Below are 21,829 nucleotides of genomic sequence, written 5' to 3'. Positions count from 1 at the left end.
TTTTATTATTAACCAGTATGAGAAACATATACAGAATGACATCTCCCATCATCTCCTCTTTTCTGTCTAAATAAAAAGAAGGGTTATAACCTTAACATAGCAAAATATATCACATAACAGTTATCCAATAAGAATCACAGTTAACAATATTTAGTCCATTAACATTTAGCAAGATTTGAAGAAAATATTTCATCATCTATTTTATCTTTGTGAGTTAAAGTCCTATATGTAATTTATCTTTAAGCTTAACTAAGGAAAACTATAACCATAACTATCTGTCTTCAACTCCATCAAAGACCACAGAAGGATAGTATATAAACTCTAGAAATGACAGAGACAACTCACTGCCTCGTCACCCGAAGTTCTTTTGTAATCTTCCATCTTCAGCCCATAGGCCATAGTGTGTCTAGCTGACTCTTCAGCAAAGCAGGAAACTTTAAACTGTCTTTTTGTATTAGCAGTTTGACAGTCACTTTTCTTTGTGTCCTGCATACTGTCTCGCAGACTCTTCCATGAAGCAGGATCTCTGTAGCAATGTCCATCTTGAATCAGCAGTCACTTTTTGTTGGGTCCTGCATGTCCAGTTTATACAGCATAAAGTCAAACAGTCCAGACAAGAGCAGTATCTTGTCCAAATGGCTAGTCTTGCCATATTGGAAGTAAACTCCATAATGAGTTTCTTCAATGTCCATCTTCATCTTCCTTTCTGACGCAGGTGGTGTTGCCAGGAACAATTATGTCTCATTGTCAAGAAAAACCCTAAACCATTTTAAATGCCATATTCTGTAGGTCTTTGAAAGGTTTGAAGAATTCCTATCTATCTCAAATACATCTCTGTGTATCTTGAAAAACCTAACTAACTTAACTCTAAACTTTGACTATCATAGATAATTATCTATTATCTGTACTACATTGTACATTACATTTCTAACTGAGCTCAATAAACACGATACCTAAACAAGAGGAGAAATATACATATCATAAAATTGACATTAAATTGTATCAATAAATGAAAATCCATTCCAAAACAAAGTAATCATATCAATACCATAATTCCCTTTTTACCTTTAAAAATAATTGGCTGTGATCATTACCCATTTATAACCAAGTCCATTTAAATGAAAACAAACATTTATAAACAATATTTGGGAATTTGGGCGTCGTTCTTTCCAAACTACTTTCTGTTGATAGGGGGCGCTGTCGTCGGGATCCTAAGAAGATGGCTGTAGTCTGTAAGGCTGCCTCGTTCAAGCTATTTTGAATGTTGGATCACCAGGAACGCTGTTTCAGGGGGTCTGGCTTGATCAAACCACATTAGTCTGGAAGGAATCCACAGCTTTTTATTTTCTGTTGAAACAAAAATAGAAATCCTTTTCCCCAGTGACTTGTCCTTGAACTTAAATTTTGGAGTCAAAGCATTTTTAAAATATATAAATTGAATTAATGTAGCAGCATTTCCTTTATCAGTTGTTGTTTCCTCAGCAGTCAAACAATACAAAGACAATATAATATCGTACAGTATACAAATTTTCTCCATCTGTGGCTTTTTATTATTTTGTTTCATTTTTATTTTTTGAGACAGGGTTTTTCCTTGTAACTCTTATCTGTCCTGGAATTTACTCTGCATACCAGGTTTACTTTGTAAATCACAGAGATCTGCTTGCCTCTGTCTCTCAAGTGCTGGGATTAAAGGCGTGTGCTACAACACCCAGTTCCTCTTTGTCTCTTTAAAACCATTTTTTTTTTCAGTTATGGAAAACAAAAACAAGTGGCTTGGCACAATGTAACCCATGGATTTGGTGCTTTGGGTAGCTACATTTCATTCTGGATAATAAAGCAACAGTTTAAAAAAACTATTAAAGGAAATATAATAATTCATATCACCAGACTGTCCTTTAAGAACTTGAGGACATTGCTGGGTATGGTGGCATACCTGTAATCTTAGCACTTTGGAGCTTGAGGTAGAAGGATCGGAGTTCAAGATCATCCTGGCCAATGTGGTCTACCAAAAGGTTCAATCACAAAACAGTTTAAGGATTGTTTCAATGCTTCTTGAAGGGACATACTAGAGAACAGATTTCAAACAGTTAATGATATGGGAAATGTTCAACGTAAAATCAAGTGGTAAGCATTAAATATATTGTAATGGCTCCACTATGAAAAGATGGGAATGATAGTTTTAGAGCTATGTGGTCTGACAATGTAGAAAAAATTTAACCCACCGTCAGGAAGTCTATTTCAAAGGAAATAAAAGTACTGTGCTTCAGCTGAATAAGCTCAAGCCATGTTTTAGAAACATGAATTCAAGTTATTCTGATGGGAATAAATTACCTGAGGTTTATAGTCACAGAAAATCATAAATCAATTTAAATAGTTTTATTCCTTGTTAGTTTCATACACAAATCATAAATATGTATGTAATATATTTAGATCATATCAATCTCCACTATTTCCTCTGACTCATCCCAGACCCATACCCCTTTCAACTTTGTGGGTCTTTGGTTTTTTATTTTTTGTTTTTTCTCTCTTTTCCCCCACTAAGTCCTTTTATTGTTGACCATATGTGTATGTGTATTGATTACCGTCCACTGGCATATAGACAACTTGCCTTGGGCCATACCACTGAAGAAGACCTACTCTTCCTCTTCCAGCAGCTATCTACTGACCATAGTAACTTGCCTAGGGGATGGGACCTCATGCATTCCTCCCCTTTCCATACTGGAGTGTTTATTGGCTTGAACTTGTGTATATTTTGTGCTTACAACCACAGATGCTATGAGTTCATAAGTGCAGTGGCTTTCGTTTTATAGCAGTTCTCCAGACCTCTGCTCTTAAAATCTTTTTGATTCCTTTTCTGCTGTGTTTCAAGTCTTGAGGGATACAGAAGTCCCATTTAGACTGAGCACTCCCCAGTCACTTAATCTCTGCACTTGACCAGTTGTGAGTCTTCATATTGTTTTCCATCCATTTCATAAAGAAGTAATAAAATTTGAGAGTTGCACTGGTCTATGAGTATAAGGATAAGTATGTAGAAGGCAGTTTGATACCTTGCTGCTTTAGCAAAATAATGGTGGTAGGGTTTATGACCTGCCTAGCCATGGGTTCTTACCTTGTTTTAAAAGTACCAGACATGAATATCCTGCTGTGAAGTGGGCCTTAAGTCCAAGTAGAAAGTAGATGGTTAACCCCATAACATTTGTGTCACTATTACACAGTGGACACACCTTCCAAGCCAGATGTTATAGCTCACAGGTTCCACAAGTGGGTAAGATGTGATGACATTTTCCCCTCAGCAGCCTACATGGCACCTTCCACCATATGTAAGCTAGCCACCAGGAAGGAAGCTTGTAAGATTGGGGATGATTGCCTGATGAACCAATTATGTCATCAAATAATTGGAACTTCAGGTATGGGAAGATAGTTCCATTGAAAAGTGCTTGCCTTGCAAGCATGAAGATAGGAATTCAGTCCCCAGAAAGCTAGATGTGGTGACTCAAACTTGAAATCCCACTATGATGGAGGCAAATATGGTGAGCTCCTGGGACACCCTTGCCAACAGCCTAGCCTACTTGTTGATCTTCAGCCTTTGAAAGACCCGGTCTCAAAAATAAGATGCATGGTACCCGAGGAATAGCATTTGAGGTTGCCTTTAACCTCTGTGGTTACACTGTGGTTCACTAGCACACATACACACTAGGATTTCCCTTCCCTGGAAGTGAAAGGATGTTTGAATTTAGTCCCTAGTGTCAATTATTTAGTCAACTCATGCCTGCATAGCTGAGCCCCCATTAAACTTCTAAGTGATAATGTTCCTGGATAGTACACAGACATACTAGGACAATGGTTAAGTCTAGGCAGGGTATGGAAGCTCTGCCCATCATCCTCTTGTCTGTTTGGCTGTCCTGAGTTAAAGACGTTATAATATATTGATGGTGATATTACTGAGATTTTCTGCTATAAAGCTTAGCTGTGGGTTTCAAGACTTGCTCTAACCCTACATTAAGATAGAGGGGGGGGGGAACAAAAAAACAAAAAACAAAAACCAATTATATATGTAAGTTTATGGGAATGTGAATTCATTTATAGTTTGGCCAAACCTGGTGAAATAGAAGTTCTCGATTTGCCTCTGCTTTGCCTGTATCAGTGTCATAAATTATAAATAATAATAATAATAATAATAATAATAATAATGAAGGAATCTGTAGATTCGGTTTTGGATTGTGGTTATTTTTCCTACGCCAGGACTTTTGAGGTGGATGTTATTTCCTATATGGGCCACATTACAGTGCAAACCCATTTTCTTGAGTTTGGTAAGTTCTGCAAATTATTGGCTCCTAGTAGGTGTGTTGTGCACACCTCTAATTCATAACTGGTTGCTCAGAAGATAACAACCTATGTTCTGTAACTGGTGTGGAAAATAAGTGACAGTCCTTAACCTGCTAAATGGACAATCTTGTAACTGAATACTAGGATATCCAGTGATATAAAGAGACTTAGACAATCACCTACTGTGGGGAGAAATCCATGTAGTTGGTGTCCCTCCAACATGTGAATGTGTACATGTGCATGAAGTTTGTCAAAAAAGGAATTTCAAGTTGTTACATAAAGGAAATGCAGCATAAGCATGAATAGTAGAGGACAGAATAATGATAATATAGTTATTAATAATAGAATAGGGGGGTCAGGGTGTACTAACTAAATGTAAACATTTCAAATCTTAGTAAAAGATGAAGGGAGAGGCTTGAGATATGGTTCAGAGATAGAACACTTCTGACTCATGTTGTAAAGCTTCAGTTCAACTCCTATCAGATCCCAAAACCCCTAAAAAGAGTTAGACAAGAAGAAGGTAGTCTGGAAAGTATTTAAGGACATGAACAGAGCAGGAAGCTGGCAAAATGCTTGTCATGCTGGATAGAAGGAAGACCCAAGGAAATACTGAGATATATGAAACCTGTATATGTGCCCAACAGGCAGTCTCAAAAATGTGCTGATTCAGTGTGGCTGGATTTATATTGAGGTCTTTCATCCATTTGGACTTAAGTTTTGTGCATGGTGATAGACATGGATCTATCTGCAGTCTTCTACACACCACCATCCAGTTACGACAGCACCATTTGTTGAAGATGCTTTCTTTTTTCCATTGTATACTTTTAGCTTCTTTGTCAAAAATCAGGTGTTCATAGGTGTGTGAGTTAATATCAGGGTTTTCAATTCAATTCCATTGGTCTACCTGTCTATTTTTGTGCCAATACAAGCGTTTTCAGGACTATAGTTCTATAATAGAACTTCAAGTCAAGGATAGTGATGCCTCCAGAAGTTCCTTTATTGTACATGGTTATTTTGGCTAGCCTGGGTCTTTTTTTTTCCATATAAAGTTGAGTATTGTTCTTTCAAGGTCTGTGAAGAATGGTGCTGGGATTTAGATGATTATTGCATTGAATCTGTAGATTGCTTTTGGCAAGATTGACATTTTTACTATGTTGATCCTACCAATCCAAGAGCATGGGAGCTCTTTCCATTTTCTGGTATCTTCTTCAATTTCTTTCTTTAAAGACTCAAAAGTTCTTATCATATAGGTCTTTCACTTGTTTGGTTAGCATTACCCCAAGGTATGTTGTTTGTGGCTATTATAAAAGGTGATGTTTCTCTGACTTCTTTCTCAGCCCCTTTTTTTGTCTGTATATAGTGGGACTAGTGAATTTTTTGAGTTAATTTTGTATTCTGCCACTTTGCTGAAGGTGTTTGTCAGCTGTAGGAGTTCCCTGGTAGAGGTTTTGGGTCATTTATGTAAACCATCATATCATCTGCAAATAGTGAAAGTTTGACTTCTTCCTTTCCAATTTATATCCCCTTGATCTCAGTTTGTTGTCTTATTGCTCTAGCTAGAACTTCAAGTACAATATTGAAGAATATGAAGAGAGTGGACAGCCTTGTCTTGTTCCTGATTTTAAAGGAATCACATTGAGTTTCTCTCCATTTAGTTTGATGTTGGCTTTTGGTTTGCCGTGTATTGCTTTTGTTATGTTTAAAGTATTGACTGAACCTCTTAGAAGAGAACGTGGGAGGTACCCTTGAATGAATTGGTACAGGAGACCACTGTAGCGCCATTGCTACAATCTGTTCCATGAATTAGGCTAAGGCTTAGAGATTGAAATAAGAACCAAGACAGTGTGTCATTCGTTCGACAGCAATGTCGGAATGTCAAATGTTTATTGAGGGGATGGAGTGGGCTTATATACTGATTCACAGCACAGTGGAAAATAACAGGGTTTTCAGGCTTAGCTTCTCCCCACCAGATGTGTATTAGCAAAACAGGAATAGTACCAATGACAACTCCTGGTGGCAAAAAAACAGGAAGAGTACCAATAACAACTCCAGGGCAAGATGTTCCAGCCAACAGCTTCAGGCTTGCTCATTGTGCCTCAGGGAACCATGCAGGGCCCTACAGGTCCCCTTTTCTTTTAATATAAACTGCCTTAGGTGGCAGATGACATCAGCATAAGTGTTCCTGTGGGAGGCTAGTTTGTAGATGTAGTTTTAAAATGCCAATTTGTACTAGACAGTTGGGTGTATTTTGGGTGGTTAAGTGGTACTATTCCTGCAATAGACTAAGGGTCACCTTTGAGGAACTTACCCAGTCCTCTTCCTTGGTCAGCCAGCATATTTTTAACAAGCTCAGTAGTAAGGATCGCTCCTATGGCCTAAAGCACATCTCTTCCCCAAAGATTAACAAGGATATAACTTAACACAAAAGGTTGAAAAAGGCCTGAATGTCCTTCATCAACTGACTATTTAAGAAGCTGAGTGCTACATTCTGGAGCCACAGCAGTACCAACCCCTTGGAAATGAGTGGAGGCCGGCTGAGAAGGCCATGCTTGTGGCCAATGTTTTTTTGCTATTACTGAGGAGTCAGCCCCAGTGTCTACAAGTCCAGAAAATTATCTACCTTATGTGGTAAGGGTGAGCATGGAGCCTGTTCAAGACTTGATACCCAAAACCAGCAGATCCCCTGGTATTCTTTAAAAAGGGATTGTTGGTTTTGAACATAGAGAGAAGAACCAATTGTGCTATCCGAGCAACCCATGGTATCATTAATAACCCCATTATGCCCTAAACATGATTTTTATTTCTCCTTGAAAATCTGAATCTATTATTCCTGGATTGACTCTAATTCCTTTCAACAGAGCACTATTGCATCCCAACAATAGCCCTGTCGCTCTTAGGAGAAGAGGCCCCAAAACTCCTGTGTTTAAAGCTTGAGTGCCCATTTATGGTGTTAAAATTGCTCGTGTGGCGGAACAGAAGTCTAATCCTGTGATTCCTGGAGTACCTCTGATAAGGTCTTGGACATAAAAAGGGCTTCTCTGAAGGATCATCTGCATTGGGTGGTTTACAGGTGTATCCATTGTCCTGTACACCTTGGCTTGAGGGGCCTGAGGCTGGCCCTGCTTCTCCGTTACTTGGAGCCGTAAGGGATTACCAAGGGCATCTGTTTTGATTTACATTCATTGCTCCATTGGTGACCTTTATGGTGATGGGGGCAATCCTGGCCCAGGACTTGATTGCATTGCCGCACTTTGGAAATCAGTTCCTTTTGAAATGTCCTGTTGTCCACATCCGAAACAAGTCTTTGGCCTGGCTCCTCCATTGTTCCCATCTCCTTTCATGAGCGAGACCTGGCCCATAATGGATGACCATCTATGTCTTGACATATGCATATATAGTTATTAAGACTTTTTGCCTTGTGGGGACGTAGAGCCTCTTTATAATATTTATTTGAATTTTCAAATGCCAATTATTTAACTATGGGCATGGCATTTTCAACATCACCAAAACTGTGACCGGCCAGCTATAGGAGGCGGTCTGCAAATTCTGAATAGGGCTCAGATGGTCTCTGTAATACCTTAGATAGTTGATCCCCTGGGGCCTTATTAGGCAAGGCTTTCCAAGCTTTAGTAGCAGCAACAGCTATTTGTGCTTAGACTGCTGGGTCAAAAAGAATTTGAGCTGCAAGGGTAGTATATTGTCCATCATCCGTGAGCATATCTAAATTCCTAGCAGGAAATCTGGCATTGCGTTGGGCCGGTTCTTTGCAATATTCTTGAAATTCACCTCTGTAGAGCAAATAATCACCCCCACTCAGCATGGCTCTACACAGCTGCATCCAATCACTAGGGGTGCAATTTAACACTGCAAAAGACTCAAAAATCTGAGTAAAAGGAGCATGGGGCCCATAAGCAGTGACGGCCTCCTTAAGTTGTTTTATATCCTTGAACTTTAGTGGGTTGTGCTCCCTAACCCTGTGATCCTGAGGATCCACTGTATGAATTACAGGAAAAGCTTGTCTTTCCTTTTCTAATGCTTCTACCTTGGTTATTAAAATTTTGACCCCCTCCTCTATCCCTTTCGGCGCAGAGGCCCTATTAAAGGGATCACAAAAGAGGTTTGCTGCAGCGGACTGCAATTGAGCTCATCAGCTTCAGAAATTCTTTGTTTTAATTGTTCAATTTCTACTTCCAAAGTATCTTCATCAGTTACAATAAGACTATCTCCTAGTTGAGATCCCTATTGTTTCCTCATAGATCTTACTGATTCTAAATCTTGTACTTTCTCAAAAGTCCTATTCATCTCTGTCATTTGTTCTTTTACTTTAACATTGTTGCTCAGGAGCACATCTTTAACTAGATGCCAAAGGGAAAATGTGGCAATAGGGAAATTATCAGACCCCTCTTCTTTATAAGCCTTTTGGAGATCTCTTTTTACCTGTTCCCAGTCAGGAATGTTGAAGCCTCCAGAGTGCATAAACCAGGGACTATGTTTCTCTAATATGGCAATGAATTGTTTAGCTGTCTTAGTTTTAATCCTGGTGCCCTTTCTTTTCAATAGGGCCACTAATTGCCCACTGAGAATTTCCTTAGAGTTATTGGACCCATCTCTCAATACACCCTCATTCACTTACTTTGCTGGCTGGCCTCCAAGGGCGATCTCTTAGGTGATCCTTTTTTCCAGATCTCAGTGGGACCTCCATTTGTAGCGCCCATGCTATGATCTGTTCTGCGAATTGGGCCAGTGAAGGCCTAGAGATTAAAATAAGAGACAAGACAGCAGGTCATTCATTCAATGGCAGTGTCAGAATGTCGGATGAAGGGGATGGAGTGGGCTTATATACTGATTCACAGCATAGTGGAAAAATAACAGGGTTTTCAGGCTTAGTTCCTCCCCACCAGATGTGTGTTAGCTAACCAGGAAAAGTACCAACGACAACTCCAGGGCAAGATGTTCCAGCCAACAGCTTCAGGCTTGTTCAAGATGCCTTGGGGATCCTTGCAGGGCCCTACAGACCGATTTCTGTACAAAACACCAGTAGCACAGACATTGAGATCAACAATTAACAAATGGGACCTCCTGAAACTGAAAACCTTCTATAAGGCAAAGTACACAGTAACAAGACAAAATGGCAGCCCAAAGGCTGGGAATAGATATTTACCAAACCAACATCTGATAGCAAGCTGATTTCCAAAATAACTCAAGAAGCTAGTTACGAAAACTCCAAATAATCCAATTAAAAAGTGGGGTACAGAACTAAATAGATAATTCTCAATGGGGGAATCTAAAATGGCTGAAAGATATCTAAGAAAGTGCTCAACATCCTACATCCTTAGCCATCAGGGAAATACAAATCAAAACAACCCTGAGATACCATCTTACTCCTGTCAGAATGGCTAAAATCAAAAACACCAAAGACAGTTTATGCTGGAGAGGATGTGGAGAAAGGGAAATACTCCTCCACTGCTGTTGTGAGTGCAAACTCATACAGCCACTTTGGAAATCAGTATGGCAGTTCTTCAGGAAAATGGGAAACAGTCTACCTCAAGATCAAGTAATTTCACTCTTAGGCATATACCCAAAAGTTGAACATTCAACTATGTTCATAGCAGAATTATTTTTAATAGCCAGAACCCGTAAGCAACATAAATGACCCTCATCTGAAGAATGGATGGAGAAAACGTGGTACATTTACACAGTGAAGAACTCTGTGGGGGGGTGGGGAACAAAAAACAAAAAAAACCAATGGAATCTTGAAATTCTCAGAACTAGAAGAAACCATCCTGAGTGAGGTAACCCAGTCACAAAAAGATAAACACGTTATGCACTCACTCATATGTGGTTTATAGAAACAGGGAAGGAGGGGAGGGTGTGGGAACTGGGATTGACATGTAAAACAAGTTTGTTTCCCATTTAAATTAAAAAAAATTATCAAAACAAAACAAAAATGTGCTGATTCTAAGGAAGGGGGAGCCTTAAAGGAAGGAGGGGGGAGCCTTAAAGGAAGGAGCGTGGAGCCACCAGGCAGTGAAAATTGCTGTCAACAGGAAGAGGTAGCAAAAATCAAGGATCTGTTGGAATTGAATGGAAGGTGAATATGCCTGCCTCCTATCCAAAAAGGATGAAAATAAACAACAGAAAACAAACACAGAAGCAGTTAATTAAGTACCATTGAACTAAGAAATCAGTAAGCCATTCACATCCCTCCTTCCTGTGCATATGTACTGTCATGTGGTTTAGGAAAAAGAAAACACTTTAAAACTGAACAGAAGATGGCAGGCAACATTCATGTAAAGTTACTTGAATAGAAAATGAATAGGGAGTCAAACATTTCAGCTGCCAGTGAAGCTGCTTAGCACACTCAGAAGCAGAGCAAAGGAAAGTGCAGTGCAGAACTTCTTCCTGGATGAAAAGCATTTGCAGACATTCAAATCCAAATCATAACCACCAAAGTGGAAAAGCAGAAAAGATGTGGAGATGAATTTTCTGAACTAAGAAAATATGTCTTGTAAAATGAAGCTAAACTCTAAAGTATCCAAGAAAGAAAAGATGACATTAAGTTAGAGAGAATGGCAAGTCATGAAGACAGCACCCCCCCCCCAAAAAAAGACAATGGGAATAAAAGTTACACAGATGTGTGTGCACATAAAGCAAAGATTTAGGTATATGTTCTGCTTCAAAGTTACATCACAAGTATCTAGGAGTTACTTAAGTTATAAGATGAAAGATTTAAATTTTTCAGTAGAAAAACAGTAGTAGGGCTGATAATTAAACTTCTACCCATTGAAGCACTCTTTTAAATAAAGAAGACTTGGTGTTCTTAATAAAAAGGCCTTCAGACTAGAGGTGTCGGTGGCATAGTGATGTCCTAGCATGACCAATACTGTAATGTCAATGCCTCCCCTTCCCCCCCACACACTTTAAAGGGGAAAGCCTGTGTACTAGGAACGTTGATCCAAAGTGATCAGCTTCAAATTATAGCTTAGTGAAACTTTCAAGACAATGAAGAAAATTTCCCTTGGGTTTCCAGGAAGAAAAGAGGCTAGCAACAGACTTTTCAATAGCAACACTGAGCAAAACAGCCGTTGTACAACCTGGCTAAAGTATGGAAGCAGAAGCCAAGGTTTTTATAACCATGACTCAGTGCCGGAGGAAAATCAGGATAAACCCCAATGTGTTGGTAAAAAAATTTTATTTACATGGTGAAAAATACAAGCAAAGACAAATGACAAAATGGGAGAAATGTGTGAATGTAAATTACAACCCGTTTCTGAAAATGTAGGCAAATCATGGACCAAAGATTTTAAGAGATCTCACAGGAAGAGAAATCAGATGATACAGGATAAAAGAATTCCCACCTACAGTTACACAAAAAGAAGTTCAAATTAAAGCTGTGCTGGGGGACTAGAACTATTGAGGGCTGGGGAGATGGCTCCATTGGTAATGTGCTTTCTCTGCAAGAATTAGAACCTCAGTTTGAACCCCCACAACAGCATAAAAGCCAGGATGAGCAAACTTGTTTCTGCAACTCCAGCATAGGGAGAGTAGAGATAGGAGGTTCCTTGGAGCTAACTAGCCAACCAGCCTAGCCAGTAGGTGAACTATGGGATCAATGAACATTCCTGTCTCAAAACTTACAGCATGGAATGATAGAGGAGAACACTAAAATGAACTTGCCTATATGTACACATGCCTACAAATTATACACACACACACACACACACGATTAAAGATACTCTTAAGCATTTTTCAGCAAATTCTAGAAGTTATACTATTCAACTGAAGGGAAAATGTACACATGGGTACATTGCTGGTAAACGTGGATACATTAACATTACTTATCTGCAGTATCCAATGAAATCACATGCATGTATCCTTTAGCACAGGCATTAAACTTTTAGTAATCTTTTCTAAAAACATTATGATAAAGTACACTCACAGTTCTGTACTCCTGGTCACTGAGAACTGCTTGTTCTAGACAGGGTGCCCTGGTATACAGAACCAGTAAAATGAACATACATTTTAAAAGATTCATTCAAGTGGATAGTCCAAAGATGACTGTATGGTATATGCTGGAGAGTCTAAGAACCCAGTTAAGGTATTCAATCTATGGAACTGTATGTCTCTGTCTTAATTTGGTGCTCAAGGCTTGGAAGATTCTTGAGGATCTCTGGGTTTCAGTTTTGGAAGGCCAAAGGAGCAGGAGTATCAGCTCTGAAATATGGTGGCACTAGCAACAGCAACAGCCATACTCGCTAGCAAGAAACAAAGGCAGGCCGGCCACTCTTCCTTCGCCTCTGGTCCCTATATTTGGGCCAGTTGTTCAAAGGTGCACTCATTCTCCGCCCACCTAGTCCTTTCTGGAAACTCCCTTACAGAACTACCCTGAGTCATGTCTCCTAGTTGACTCAGTGTCTTACCAGATTGACATTTAATATTAACCATCATACTTCATTTAAAAATTAGAAACATTTCAAGTACTCATTAATAAGAGAGTGATTGGATATACTGTAGTGTAATATAGCCAAATAATAAATAATAGGACCATTTCTAGGTAGGTAGATGGTGCCTTTCCAAATCACCCTCTTTCTCCAATATATATAATACCCTAAAGGCAGGAGAAGATGCCAGCAATAAAAGAGAGCTTTCTCTTAAGACAACTTGTTTATATCTTGACCTCAGAATCATGTATTTTTACATATTTAGCCACAAAATTAAATAAAATGGAAGGAAAAAAAAACCCCTGGAAAAGAACTAAAAGAATTTTTACACTTTGGGATCATCACCACACAATAAAAGGAACTTTTAGTGAACATAGATTTGGACTCTCCAGTGGTGTGTGGTATATTCGGCAGTAGAGTTTGGGTGTGTTACTTTTTGGAGAGTAGAATATACATTATTAGGTGTGTTTCATGTTGCTGATAATTAATAAGCTTTCAAAGCAAGTTCAAGTCTATTGCTTAAGAAAATTTACTCTGGAGAGGCCTTTTAGACAGATTGAATTAAGTCAAAATTACATAGAAGAGCATCAGACATAATAGTAGTCCCTTGAGTCAGATGTATTCTCACATATTTACAATCCCAGCACTGGTGAAGTAGTGGCAGGCAAATGGTGGCTAACCTGGATTACAGAACAAATACCTGTTGAGACAAAGGGAGGAGGGGGAGAAAGAGGCAGGAGAAGAGTCAGAAAGGCACAAGACAATTTATACTGAAGTTTAATGTTATGATGGCATTTATTCGTTTGTTGTATTATCATTTGATCTATACATTGCAACCTATGCTTTTTTTTTTTTTTAAATAGGTTCTGAGAGTCTTTCAAGTAATTTGATTCAGTTGATACAGGTGTTAAGTAGAAGACTTGGAATTTAAACCCAGGTCTATGTGACTCCCATAAAACTAAACAGTTTTATTATTGTTATTAATTATTATTATTTTATGTTACTACAGGATAAACATCCACCTTGAAGAAGAAAGAATATCAAGGGTTAAGGTTCAGTTTAAACCTGTAGTGGCTGCTTGGAAAATGAAGATGCGGACTCCCCATTGGTGGTTTATATATTCTTCATACAGGAGCGGTGTATTAAAGGAGAGAGGTGTAAGTTTTCCTAATATATGATAGGATTGTCTTAGTTAGAGTTACTATTGCCACAATAAAACACCATGACCAAAACAGCTTTGGGAACAAAAGGTTGATTTGGCTTGCACTTTCTCATCAGTGTTCATCATTGAAGGAAATTGGGACAAGAACTTAAGCTGGGAAGGAATCTGGAGGCAGGAATGATACAGAGGCCATGGATGAGTGCTGCTTACTGACTTGCTTCCCATGACTTGCTCAGCATGCTTTCTTAAAGAACCGGGACCACCAGCCCAGAGATGGCACCACCAGGGTGGATGGGGCTTACCCCCATCACTCACTAATTTAGAAAATGCACTACAGCCAGATCTATGGACCCATTTTCTCAATTGAGGTTCCATCCTTTCCAGCTACTCAAGCTTGTGTCAAGTTGACATAAAATTAGACAGCATAGGGATATATACACAAACTTATTTATGTAGAGATAAATATTAGATTGTCTTCAATGGCTAAGTAAAAAGGTTTGAATTAAATTATGTTGAAGTTAAAAAGAACATGTAGGCTCATCATATAGTATGCTTACCATACAAGCCTGACAACCTGAGGTTGATCTCTAGAACCCACAACAACTAAGACACACCCCTCCCACACTTGCATCTTGTACCACACACATACACACACAAATATTAACATTTAAAAAAAGAAAAGAAATCCTAGTATGTACAGTTTTTAATGATGTTGTCAAAAGCAAAATCCCAGCTATTCTTTATGATATTTCCATTTTGTGTTTTTTTGTTCTGTTTTGTTTTTGAGGTGTTCCTCCCTCCCTCCATCCCTCCTGTCCTTCCTTTCTTTGTTGTGAAATAATAGAGCTAAGGTATACCAGACTTTGATAAGAGAAAAAAAATTCTTACATTATCAAAGGTTTTACACACCCTTTTGTGGAAGACAAGGGATTGGCTGAAAATTTTTATCTCCTTGTATTGTTCAGGTGCTGGTGGGGATTATGGAGGTCCCAGCGTTCCTCTCCCCAAGCCGGCCTTCATATTCCCACTGGATTACTTGATGATAAGGCACTTTTTAAATATAGCTACCTATTGGAGTAGTTAAGTAAGGATTTTTTGTTGTTGTTCTGACTTGTCTGTATCTGATTATGCCAGAGAATGTAATTTGTAATTCTCTATAACTGAAAAGTATGGGAAACAGTGTTAGATTTGCTATAAAATCTTTTCTATATGGTTTCCAGAATTAATTCTGAGTGTTTTCTGGTTATCAGAACTGTGCTGACCAGTGACTGAAAGCTGCAAGCGCATTGGACAGATTTCCAGAAGACACAAGCTTTCTGAGGTAAGATAATAACAGTCCAAGATCGGGATTATCATTTCTTTTGACAATTAACAGTTTATCAAGAATAAATAAATATACTGTTTGAGGGTGGCTAAACATGAGTTAGCATGTAGCATGTTGTAAGCGCCCCTTTGGAGAGATCTTTTTGGTTGGGGTTTTTATTGTGACAGAAACCTGAGAAAACAAAAGGAGGAATGATTGGAATATTTGCCTCAGACTTTCAGAGATTCTGGTCCCTGGTGGCCAGGAAACAAAAACAGGAAAGGAAAGGTCACGGGCATCTTTCCAGGGTACATTCCCCCAGTGACTACTTCTTACAACTAGACTTCACTTCCGACTTTCGAACACTTCTCGGTAATACCATCACGTTATAAAACCCTCAAGGAATTAATCCATTGCTTAGGTCAGAGCCCACAGGATCCCCATCCAGGAATCTAAGCCTGTTTGGGGGATATGTCATATCCAAATATAACCAGAATTCTGTAGCAGGGAACTGGAGTCTTCTAGTGCCATATGATTTGAGAAAGACCCCTAGACTGGCACCTTAGTCAGAATAACCACACCAATATTCCATCTTGGTATTTAGGGTATTTAGAAACCATGTGATAATAAATCTTAACTTCTGTGCTTTCATTTTATAAATAGGGACAACTGTTCTGCATTAGAATGACACTACTATTGGTAACTGAATTTGAGTGGTACAATAGATCAGCATGCACCCCTTAATTTCTGTGTTGAAACCCAAATCTCAGTGAGATGGAATAAATCTTAAGGCTTGAGCCTGCGTGAATAGTTAGGATCCTTCAGTGAATTCTGCAGGAACTTGCTTAACTTTCTACTGTGAAAATAGAAGGAGGCTCAGATTGACTTCTGTGAATAGGAAGTAGACCTTACCACTCAGTGAAATCTTCTGTGTCCTTGATTGCACACTTTCCAGCCTTCAGAGCTGTGATAGGAATACGCTATGTATTCCATTGTATAAGCTTAAGCAGAGCAAGGCAGATGCTGTCAGAACAAAGAGTTCATTTTATTTTATGTATATAGGTGTTTTGCTAACATGTGTGTCTGTGCACCATATGCATGCAATGCCTGCAGAAGCCAAAAGAGGCCCACGGCCTGAAGTTGCAGAGAGTGTGAGCTTCCATATGGGTGCTATAAATTGAAATGTGTCCTCTAGAAGAGTAGTCAGTGTTCTTAACCACTGAGCCATCTCTCTTGCCTCAGAACAAACAGTTTTTCAAGTAGATGTAGCTTTGAGGTCAGTAGTGGATGACTGATTAGTGGGTTTTGCAGCTCCACTTGAGTTCCGGTTTTATGGAAACTGTAGACTCATGTCCTTTGATGAGGTCGCCAATTAGGACTCAAAGGATAATCAGGGGAATCTAATTAAAAACTGGGGAAAGAAGATCATTATAGGACTGTCACCATAGTTATGTGCAAACCAGAAAAGATGGGTAATGAACTGGGTGATACAGGTAAGCAAATTACCACCCAGAGAGTTGATGATGTTGCCTAGTTTATTCTTGCATCTTACAGTAGAAGGTGAGGGAAGTATGTAAAGAAAGGACTGATATGTTGGTGAATGCCTATGCCCAGCACTCAGAAGCTACAGGCAAAAAGATTGCTGCACGTTCAAGTCTAGCCTGGCCTATACAGTGAGTACTAGGACAACCAGAACTACATTATTAGAATCAGCTCAAAAACAAACAGAAGGATCAGTAAACATCAACACTATCAGTCAGTGAATGATACAAAATGTAACAAGTGGCTGTTTACATAGTTTGGAAATGTAGCTTAGGAGTAGAGTGCTTTCCCAGCATGCCTAAGTTTCTGGGTTCCATCTGTGGTAGGGAGAAGCTGCTTCCAGTTCAAGTACTGTCAGGAAAACAAGTTCTGAGAAGAAGCTGAGAGTCTGCTTGTAAACCCCTTTGTTTTCAGTCAGATGTGTTTTCAGATCCTTTCCTTGGAGCCCTACTGCCTTACAGGCTGATAGTGTTACTGGTGAATTCATCTAGTAAATACTAAGACTTGTATGAATCTTAGGAAATGACCCTCGTGTCAGTTTTTTTCCACAGAATTTCAAGATTAATGTTAAAAAAAAAAAAAAAAAAAAAAAAAAAAAAAATGGGGGGAGACCCCCTAAGAAATCAAAAAAAAAAAAAAAAAAAAAAAGGGAGACTCCTAAGAGACCTGTGAAATTTTAAGAAAACTGAGTTTTGAAGAGCCATGCCGCCTTGAACTTTAATGGTGCACAGAGTACAAAATGCAAAGGAGAGGCAGGAGGCAGCTCAGCATGAGCCTGGAAGATGGTGGCCTTATCTATGGGGAACGATTTCTGGTAGAGGCAGAACGGAGTCTTAGCAGGGATTCCAGCTATTGCCTGCTTGTATTTATTTTCCTTTGTGTGTGTGTGTGTGTGTGTGTGTGTGTGTGTGTGTGTGTGTTTTGTTAGCTTTTGAGTGAGACAGCTCATATTTCTTGTTTAAAACCAATAAGTTTGGGATAGTTTGTCATGTAACAATAAAGAACTAATACACTGTTCTGTTGCTACCATACTATGAAACAAAGGTGGAAGTAAATGCCCCCCTAATTATAAGCTGTTCAGCCAACTAGGAACACTCTGCCTCCCACACTTGGCAGTTACATGCATTACTTAAATTCCTTTAAATCCCTCTCTTCACACTTTTCACACGTGCATAATGTACATGTATACATCATACAAGTCCACTTGTATCTGGGGTATACATGTGCACACAGCAAGTGAATAGAGGTTTGAGGTTGATTTCAAGAATCTTCCGTAGTTGATCTTCCACCATTTTTGCTGAGACGTAGTCTCAGTCCAACTCAGAGCTTACCAGTATAGGTAGTCTAACTAGCCAGCTTGCTGCATGGACCCTGACTCCCTTGTGAGGCTGAAGTTAACAGGTATGAAACTCACCTAGCATTTTTGTGGGCACCCTGTTTTTATGTGGGTTCTGTGGGCCCATTGAAGAGTTCTTCTGGTTTTCACAGAGGTTTGTTCTAAATGAACACAAAAATGATGTAAAAATAATTTTGTACATTGTATGCTGATGTGATCCACTGTTAGGATCAGTTTTTCTGCCGTCCTGGTCCCAGAGCCGTGCCAGCCCCAAACAACACACAGAGATGCTGTATTAGATAGATATAAAGCTGTTAGCCTGTTCCTAGTGTTTCTTATTGGCTAGTTCTGTCTTAAATATTAACCCATTTCTATCAATCTAAGTATTTCCTTGTGGTCTTATCTTACCTGAGAGTGGGGGCTAGAGTTCTACTCTGTAGATCCTACATCTTGAAACTCCTCCCTTCTTCTTTTCTCCTCCTTGTCTCCTAGTCCCGCCTATCTTGCTTTCCTATTGGCCAACAGTGCTTTATTCATTAACCAATAAGAGAAACATATTTACAGAATGACATCTCCCATCAGTCCACATTTTTCTCCTTATAGCTATAACTAATTTATTGCTTTATAATTTCCTGGTTCTTAGGCTAAGACAGCCTATTGCTGTAAAGGGACACCATGACCACAGCAACTCTTATTAAGATAAAACATTTAATTTGAGTGGCTTACATTTTCAATAGTTAGTCTGTTATCATGGTACAACATGGTGGTGTGGAGGCAGACATGGTACTAGAAAAAGATGGAGATTTCTGTGTCTTGACTTGCAGGCTATATTAAGTGGTCTGAACCACTGAGCATGGTTTGAACATATGTGAGGCCCACCTCCACAGTGACACACTTTCTCCAACAAGGCTATACCTACTCCAACAAAGCCACACCTCCAAATAGTGCCACTCCCTATTTTTGTTCAAACCACCACAAAGGCTTTTGAATTTTTCAAAATTTTCTCAATTAAAGATAGCATTGCTGGGGTTGGAGAGATGGCTCTGCAGTTAAGAGTGCTGGCTGCTTTACGAGAGGACATGGATTTGATTCTCAGCACCCACCTGGTAAATCACAACTCCGTTTGAAGTCTTCTGGCCTCCTTGGGAACTAGGAGCACATGAAGTACACAGAAATAACATGCAGGCAAAACATCCATACACATAAAATAATAAAAATAAAAGGACTACATTTTAAAAAATAACATTGCTTTGAAAATCTATAGATACTTTCCCCTCTTATGTTTAATTCAGTGTAATATTTTCTGAACTGTATTTTATGTAAATAAGGGTTGAATATGTTCACTATTATTTGAGTTATTGTCACATTACTCTCCATGAATCTGTAGCTCAAGGATGTTCTCATCTATTTGGTGTTCTCTTTCCCTGTAGTTTTGCTTTCTGCACTTTCATTTACCCATGGTCAACTGTGGTTCAAATGTAGGAAATCCTGATTTAAATCATTCAACAGTTTAAATTGTGTAGTGTGATGAAACCTCATCCAGTCACTCTGTGTCCTGTCTGGGGCAGGAGTCATCCTTTGTTCAGGGTGTCCCCACTTCATCACAGTCACTGCATTCAAATAAACTTTCCTTTGTTTAATGGCCTGAAGGTACAGGAGAGGAGATGCTCCCAGTAGCATTAAAATCTAATGTTGTAGTTACCCATTTTGTCAAGTATGGTTAATCTCTTAGTCTATAAATTAAACTTTACCACAGATAAGTACATATAGGAGAAAACCAAAATAGATAGATAATATGTTTTCTGTGATCAAGCCAAACTGAAAAAGCAAAAGAACAGGTTTATTTGAGCAAAGTAACTCCCAGATGAGTTCTTCTTTACCAGAGATCAGGTAGGAGAAGAGACAGAAGTCATGTACCCAAACTAAAGCAGAGAGCTTATATACCCTGTTGGTGAGGGCTGATAACAAGTCCGACACAAGCTGGGTTTGTGGCCAATTATAACATTTTGGGTGGGGACTTGGGTTGCTGGAAACTTCAGGGGAGTAGCTGTCAAGAATGCTGAACTGGGCTTTTGGGGGCCTTTGTTGGAAATTCTCTGAGAGGGTGGGGTTTAGAGTGGGCGGGGCTTCTCAGATCCTGCAGGAGAGAACTAGCTGGAGGTTCCAACCAAACAATAGTGTTCACTCCTATCTAAGCACTCAAATATACACTATGTGTCTTGGAAATTATTCTCTCCTTATATAATGGGGAACTACTGTTGTAAATTTGCCTGCCCTGGGAATTTACCAAGTCATTTAGCTAATGTGCCTACAACACAGTTTTCTGTGTCTTGGTTCACTTGTTGTATTTCTACTTAGAAACTATTCTCTTTGACATAACATAATTGAATTTTTATATTCATCTTTATATGTATATAAACATGTATTTGTAGCTTTTACACATGTGTATATTTTCATAGGGGATATTTAGGGGAATGGGGCATAGTCTTATATTTCATCCTGTCATTTTTGCTTTATTGATTGTACAGAAAATTTGATGTTTTCAAATATCTGAGTTTGTATTTTTCTTCAAGAATCACGGTTTCTTTCTGCTAAGATGAGGTAACTGACTTCTATTTCATTTTAGCCATTTCTGGAATTTTCTTACTTTTTTCCTATTGTTTCATTTAGTAAATATAGAAAATTATGGGTTTTTTATGATATTTTTACTTCTATACATCTCAGTCCCTTGTGTCAATTCTTGCTCTTGTTTCCTGACCCACTGGAGTCCTTTTTAGAAAGTCATTACCTATGTGTCTATCACCAAGTATATATGTGGTGCCTGCAGATGCTAGAAGAGGACATTAGATTCCCTGGAACTAAAGTTATGGACAGTTGTGAGCTGCCATATGGGTACTGAACCTGGGTCTCTGCAAGAGCAGCCAGTGATCTTAAAATTGCTGTGCCATCTTTCCAGCCCCCCAGAGTTATATTTTGATGTGCTTTCCATATATTTTCCTGTAGCAGTTTCATGGTGTTGAAGTTTATAAAGAGAGAGAAAACAAGGATCTACTCATTCTTTTGCATGTGGATATCAGTTTTTCTAGCATCGGTTTTAGAAGAAACTTTTTTCCAATGTATGTTTTTGTTACCTTGTTTAAAATTAAGGAGGTTATATAGTTATTTATTTCTGGGTCCTCTGTTCTGTCCATTAGTTTGTATATCAGGTTCTGGGTTAGTACCCTGCTGCTCTTATTCTTAAGGCCCTGTAACACAATTTGTCAGATTGTGTGATACCTCCAGCATTGTTGTTGCTGCCTAGAATTGTTATGGCTGGCTGGGGTCTTGTTCTTCTTTATGAATTTGAGGATTGTTTTCTCCAGTTCTGTGAAGAATGATACAGAATTTTTATGGGAATTACATTGACCCAGTAGATTTGAGTAATATATCCATTTCTGTGATTGATTTTCTGAACCATGCTCATGGGAGGTGTTCCCATCTTCTAGTGCTATTTGTTTTCTTTATTCAGTGTCTTTTAAGTTTTCATTGAAAGTTCTCTCACCTCCTTGGTTAGAGTTATTCCTAGTTATTTCATTTTTTTTTTTTTTTTTTTAAAAAAAAAGTTTTTTTGAGACTAAATGAATGGGTTTTCTTTCACCTCGATTTCGTTCTTGGCAAGTTCATTCTTGGTGCACAAAGAGTTACTGGGCTTTCTATGTTCATATTGTATCCTGCTACGT

At 38.8% G+C, this 21,829-nt stretch overlaps 1 protein-coding gene across 2 annotated transcripts in view; it reads left to right on the top strand.

Moving 5' to 3' along the window:
• Cab39l (calcium binding protein 39 like) overlaps positions 1–21,829 on the top strand; it is a 103,925-nt gene that overhangs the window by 7,110 nt on the left and 74,986 nt on the right. The window contains exons 3-4 of one of the 2 annotated variants that reach the window (XM_051195592.1): positions 13,777–13,924; positions 15,180–15,250. The gene's annotated coding sequence lies outside the window, so the exon portion shown is untranslated. Of the gene's footprint in view, positions 1–13,776; positions 13,925–14,934; positions 15,014–15,179; positions 15,251–21,829 lie in introns of those variants that run through there. The other variant, XM_051195594.1, reaches the window with a different exon arrangement.

The sequence above is a fragment of the Phodopus roborovskii genome, unplaced genomic scaffold (genome assembly GCF_943737965.1).
Source record: "Phodopus roborovskii unplaced genomic scaffold, PHOROB, whole genome shotgun sequence".
NCBI classification, from domain to species: Eukaryota; Metazoa; Chordata; class Mammalia; order Rodentia; family Cricetidae; genus Phodopus; species Phodopus roborovskii.
This window is presented reverse-complemented; position numbering and strand designations above follow the sequence as displayed.